The sequence below is a fragment of the Austrofundulus limnaeus genome, unplaced genomic scaffold (genome assembly GCF_001266775.1).
Source record: "Austrofundulus limnaeus strain Quisiro unplaced genomic scaffold, Austrofundulus_limnaeus-1.0 Scaffold491, whole genome shotgun sequence".
Lineage (NCBI taxonomy): Eukaryota > Metazoa > Chordata > Actinopteri > Cyprinodontiformes > Rivulidae > Austrofundulus > Austrofundulus limnaeus.
Genome location: NW_013952893.1, coordinates 3,643 through 9,711, shown reverse-complemented (window position 1 = coordinate 9,711; position 6,069 = coordinate 3,643). Strand labels below are relative to the sequence as shown.

The following is a 6,069-nucleotide window of genomic DNA, read 5'->3' as shown; positions in this document are numbered from 1 at the left end:
AAATGCTCAAGTAGCAAAGGCTCATGGGACATATCATAAATTGATAAAATATGAGTTTTTGTGGCCTTATAAAGTGTGCAAATCTACATGTGGGGTTAAATCTGATCTAAATATTTCTTGTTGTCATTTCATGCTTCATGTTTAATCCTAATAAAGATATGTCAGCACCATGAATGAAAACTACTTTCACTACAGCCCTTTTATATAGTCATTTGACCAATGGAAATACTGTGTTCTATTTCATCCCTACTGACCGCCAGAGGTGGTGCTTAAAGCACTGAATTATCGCTCTTGCGCATGCTCAGGTCGAGAATCTTATAYCAACATGGTCACGTGTGACACCCGGTGACACCGGTAAGTCTATAAAGTCACGTGACAATGCCAGCTCAGTCCCTTTTCATCTTCTCGCATGCAGGTTGAATAGGCGGTAAGACTTTAATTGTTGCTTGTCGCTGGTAGCCTCGAGACTACGGTTGGAGCTGCGAGGATTTTCTCGCCCTCTAGAGGCTGCGCAAGCTCTTCATTGTTACAACTTTGTTCTTCGATTGGTAAATTATTTTCTTTTTTAGTCGACGGGAGCGGCGGCGCGTCCACTTTCCTTGTCGATTTTTCTGTTGCCGGTGGTACGGCATTAGCCAACTCCGACCGGTTGTTGATTAGCCGTATCGGATTGTATTGTGGTAGCCGCGTTCGGATTGTCTTTAGTTGATTGTATTGCAGCCATTTTCGGGATTGCTTTTTCTTTATATTGTGCTGCCGCTTGCTTGTCTTGTCTTGTTAGCATAGCCGTTCCGGCTTGTTTTTTGTTAACGTTGTGCAGCCGTGCTCGGCTCGCCTATATTTAGTTTGATTGAAGCCGTTTTCGGGCTTGCTTATTGTTTACGTTGTGCAGCCGTGTTCGGCTCGCCTGTATTTTTTCTAATTGCAGCCGTTTTTGGGCTTGCTTATTGTTTACGTTGTGCAGCCGTGTTCGGCTTGCCTGTATTTTGTCTAATTGCAGCCGTTTTCGGGCTTGCTTATTGTTTACGTTGTGCAGCCGTGCTCGGCTCGCCTATATTTAGTTTGATTGAAGCCGTTTTCGGGCTTGCTTATTGTTTACGTTGTGCAGCCGTGTTCGGCTCGCCTATATCTTGTCTAATTGCAGCCGTTTTCAGGCTTGCTTATTGTTTACGTTGTGCAGCCGTGTTTGGCTTTCCTCATATGATATTGCAACCGTGCTACGGTGATTGTAGTGCTCCTTGCAGCTTTCTTTTTTTTTCCCGCTTGGAACCCTTGGTGGCGTTTTCTACTCGACCGGGACCCTACTCCATTAGGCTAAGTGTCACGAGTGGCAATTTCAGCTCGACCTGACCTTGTCTTGTGAGCGTAAGATGCTGGACATGCCGGGCTGCAGAGTCGGTTTGGCACCTCTCCAATTGGAGGATGGGCATGATCTGTGTCCTTCTTGTTTGGGCCTAGATCACCTAAAGGAGGCCTTGACTTATGCGGCCTGCCCTAATTGTTCTGTTCTGCCCTTGTCCCTGCGTACCACTCGTTTGGCTGACCTTCAAGGTGCCAGCCGGCCTGTGAAGTGTATGGCTCCTGAGGCTATGCAGCCTCCACGTAAGAGGACCAAGAAGAGCTCCAGTGATTCAGAAGGCCTACCTGGGCAGGTGGCCCATCTTACTTCCGAGTTGGAGCAGATGAAAGCACTGTTCGAGTCCCTTAGAGACGGCGGTGGCTCTGGTCTGACTGGAGACCCAGACCCAGGGCGGAGCATGGGTTCAGGGCTCTCTGTTTTAGACGATGATGCTGTATCCCTGGCAGCATCTGGTACTGATTTTCAAGATCCGTTTGAATCTGGCTCACATATGTCAACAGCCAGTTCATGTCTCTCTTCCTGCTCTCAGTCGGAAGAGGATGATTCGATAGTGGGCACTTTGAGAGCTGCGCTTGCTCGGCTGCAGCTGGATGCTCCACAGAGCCAGCCTGATGCTTCCAGTGCTTTCTTACGACGTCCTACTACTAGGTCGTCCTTTATGGTTCCCCCATCTGCCGACTATATGAAGGAGGTTCATGCCTGTTGGGCAGATACTAAGGCCTTTTCACAACCCACCTCTGATGGCAGGGCTCTGGCGGCCATGCAGGATGCGCCCAAGTTTGGCTTGGGTCATATGCCTTCTGTCGAACCTGCCATAGCATCCCTCATTGTGGCTCCAGATGAGGTTCTGAGAGCTAATGCGAGGTGTCCTCATCCTCAGTGTCGTGTGACTGATGATCTGCTCTGTAGAGCTTATGACTTGGGGGCTCGATTGGGGCGACTTGGTAATTCATTGTCACATTTATTGCTGGGTCTCTCAGCCTGTCTGGAGGGCTTGGCGATTGATGCACCTACTCAAGGTTTGATGGACGCATCTCTTCATGTATTTGCACTTTTGTCCAGGGAAATTGGCCGTGCTCTGTCTACCCTTGTCCGGGCACGACGCCAGGTCTGGCTGCACAGTCTCCGCTTACTGAAGCTTGTAGAAGGACCCTGATGAGTCTTCCAGTGGTCCCGGGGGAGTTGTTTGGCTCTGCAGGTGACTGCAGTGCCCTGCTGGGAGTGCTTCCGCATCTTTTTCACGCACTTATCCAGCCCCGTCTACACCCTCCGTGGGGCAGCCACGGCCTGCTGCAGGGCCTCCTCCTGGCCAGTGGGACGTTTCCAGGGGTCAGGCTCGCATCGCTTCTCAACCCCGGCAGTCCACTCAGCAACCCTCCCGCCCTCTTAGGGGCAGGGGGTTCGGAAATGATACCGAGCTGGCGGTGGGACACTTTACCCCGGACCAGCTCAGTTGCTGGACCGCTCTCGTTCCCGATCCATGGGTGGTGTCTACACTGACTTGGGGTTACACGCTACAGTTCCGCCGCCGCCCTCCTGTTCCTGGTCGAGTCAGGATGACGGTGGTTCATGACCAGGCAAAGGCTCAGGCTCTGAGTCACGAAATAGATGCCTTGCTGGCCAAGGGTGCTATATTGCCTGTCGACCCCCTGCTGGATCCAGGGGGCTTTTACTCAAAGTATTTTTTAGTCCCAAAAAAGACCAGCGGACTCCGACCAATTTTGGACCTCAGGGGTCTCAATGTGTTTTTGAAGACTATTCCGTTCCACATGTTGAGCGTCAGGGATGTGCTTCAGACAATTTCCCCAGACGACTGGTTCACCTTGGTCGACTTGAAGGACGCCTACTTTCATGTTCCGATTGCATCACACCATTGGCAGTTTCTCCGCTTTGCATTTCAGGGCAAGCATTTTCAGTTCAGAGTTCTTCCATTCGGCCTCTCTCTGTCCCCGCGTGTGTTCACTCGGTGAGTGGCTGCAGCCCTGTCTCCTCTGCAGGCCAAGGGGTTGAAGATCCTGCCTTACTTAGACGATTGGCTAATCTGTGCACCTACAGAAGCTCAGGAGGTGGCGGACACACACACACATTACTCCATCACATAGACTTGTTGGGTCTTCCTGTGAACTGGCAGAAAAGCAACTTGGTTCCATCTCAGCAGGTCACCTTTCTTGGGATCACGATGGACTCCCTCACTATGACTGCTCACCCATCGCCTCAGCGTGTTGAGGACATTCTTCAAATGCTGTCCTCCTTTCTACCCGGCCGCACACCCCCTTTCTTGCTTTCCTTCGTCTGTTGGGCAAGCTGACTGCTGCTGCTACAGTAGTACCCCTGGGATTGTTGTCTCTGCGACTGCTACAAATGTGGCTCAACAGCCTAAGGCTACACCCATCTCGTATGCTGCGCCGCCGCAGGAGACTGCTGGTGTCCAATCAGTGCCTTGCGTCACTTGTTCAGTGGCGAGAGGCAGGGTTTATGACCAAAGGGGTTCCACTGGGCTCGCTGCCGGCTTATCGAGAGGTTGTCTCTACTGATGCATCCACCACAGGATGGGGGCGTCGTGGCAGCGACAGATCACCCAGGGGACATGGTCCCCGTGGGAGAAACTGCAGCACATCAACACCTTGGAGTTGGAGGCTGTGCAGCGGGCGTTGCGACACTTCCTCCCGGGCCTGCGCGGGAAACATGTCCTAGTGCAGTCAGACAATACTTCGTGGTCTTTCATATTAACCATCAGAGGGGGACACGGTCGATAACATTGCTGAGGCTGACCCAGAAGCTCTTGACCTGGGCAGCCCCTCTTTTTGCCAGCCTAAGGGCGGCCTACATTCCAGGGGTGCAGAATGTTCCGGCCGATATTCTGTCTCGGGGACGCCCACCACCGGGGGAGTGGAGGCTCCACCCGAAGGTAGTGGGGGTCATTTGGGAGAAGTACGGCATAGCAGCTGTGGACGTGTTTGCGTCCCAAGAGACAACACATTGCCCACTTTGGTTCTCCCATGCAGACAGTGCCAGTCCTCTGGGTCAGGATGCACTGGCACACGACTGGCCAAGAGTGCTGCTCTATGCTTTCCCGCCACTTCCCCTGATAGGCCCAACACTCCTGAGAGTCCTTCAGGAGGGGCATCAGGTCATTCTAGTGGCCCCCTTGTGGCCGGGGAGAACCTGGTTTCCACTGCTGCACAGGCTCTCTTGCAGCTGTCCAATGCCTCTCTCCCACAGGAAGGACCTTCTGTCACTGCTGGGGGGTCGGATCCTGCATCCCAATTCCAGTCGCCTCCAGCTCTGGGTTTGGTCGCTACGAGGCCCGGCATCTCCTTCTCAGAGTTTGACGGAGATGTCGGGCATACAATGACTAACGCCAGGGCCCCTTCGACACAACTGGTGTACACTCATAAGTGGAAAGTTTTTGACAGTTGGTGTCATGCTAGACATGTGGATCCTGTACACTGTTCTATTTCAGTTATTTTAACCTTCCTTCAAGCACTGCTTTCTCAAGGTTGGTCTCCGTCCACTCTGAAAGTTTATGTGGCTGCCATCTCTTGTTGGCATGTGGTGGTGGATGGTGAGACAATAGGCTGTAATAACTTTTGTTTCTACCTCTGTAGGATAACAGGTTACAACCTTGTAACTTTGGCAACTGTTGGTGGTCCAAATCAAATGGTTTGGCGGGCGAAATTTGGCCTGTGGGCCCCACTTTGGGCTCCTCTGCCCTAGATGTTATGATTGACTATTGGTGTTCACGTTTGATGATTGGCTGCCTCATTGTTCCTGCACACCTGCACACCTGAGGAAGATTCTCCTAATGAGCCACTGGGGCTTTTTAAGGCATCCTGACTGTCAGATCTTCGCTGATACATCTTACCATTCTGGTAGTTTCCTAGCCACACTCAGTTTCAAAGTTTTAGATATTGAACTTACCTTCATGTCCTGTTTTCTAAGGTGGATTTACCTCACTGACGGTTCCTCTCCTTGTGCCTGTAAAGAAAGAGACTTCCAATCAGGTTTGACAATCTTTACCTCCTGCCAAAGCCAAATGCCTCGAACACCTCTTCAAGTTTATGCCACGCTGCCTAAAAAGGAACTTACCTGTGTTTTGGATTCCTCCTCCATTCTGTGCTGCTCGCCTCCAGAAGAGCTGTAAGAAACGAAACATTTTAATTTATATTCAATCATCTCGGAAAAAACAAAACCCTTCAAAGTACTCACCTCATCTCCTCATTCCCTTACAGCCGATGACCCGCTATCCTGCACCTGTAAATAAAAAGCAGAACAACTGCAAGAAATGAAGAGTTCAGGCAGCAGTAGTCTGGCCATCTGGAAGCTCACCTTTTTGACCCATTCAGTTTCGTATTTTGCCAGAAAAAAACACTACATCCAGCATAATAAAGTTGAAATATTCTAATGTGATGTTCACAAACACTAAAAATGTGTTTTATTGTATTTTTATATAAGGTTCAGAAAAAATTATAATAGAGGAATATTGGTCCAAAATTCCAACATACTGTATATCAACTGTTTAAAAGTCTGATAGTAAATTGTAATTATCTAAGGCAACAAAATTGTAATGATTTTACAATAAAACTAAGAACCAGAAAATGTTAAAGATGCTATCTGTGGCTATTAAGGTCACCATACACATCTTTGTCCATCACCTACTCACCACAAAACAGGCTATTTTGTTAAAAAGTCTAATGAGTTTGTGACAG

The 6,069-nt window shown here is 49.9% G+C and overlaps 1 pseudogene; it reads left to right on the top strand.

Annotated features, from left to right (window-relative positions):
• The first annotated feature begins 1,370 nt into the window (after window positions 1-1,370).
• Window positions 1,371-4,715, top strand: LOC106530117 (uncharacterized; annotated as a pseudogene).
• Window positions 4,716-6,069: the final 1,354 nt, after the last annotated feature.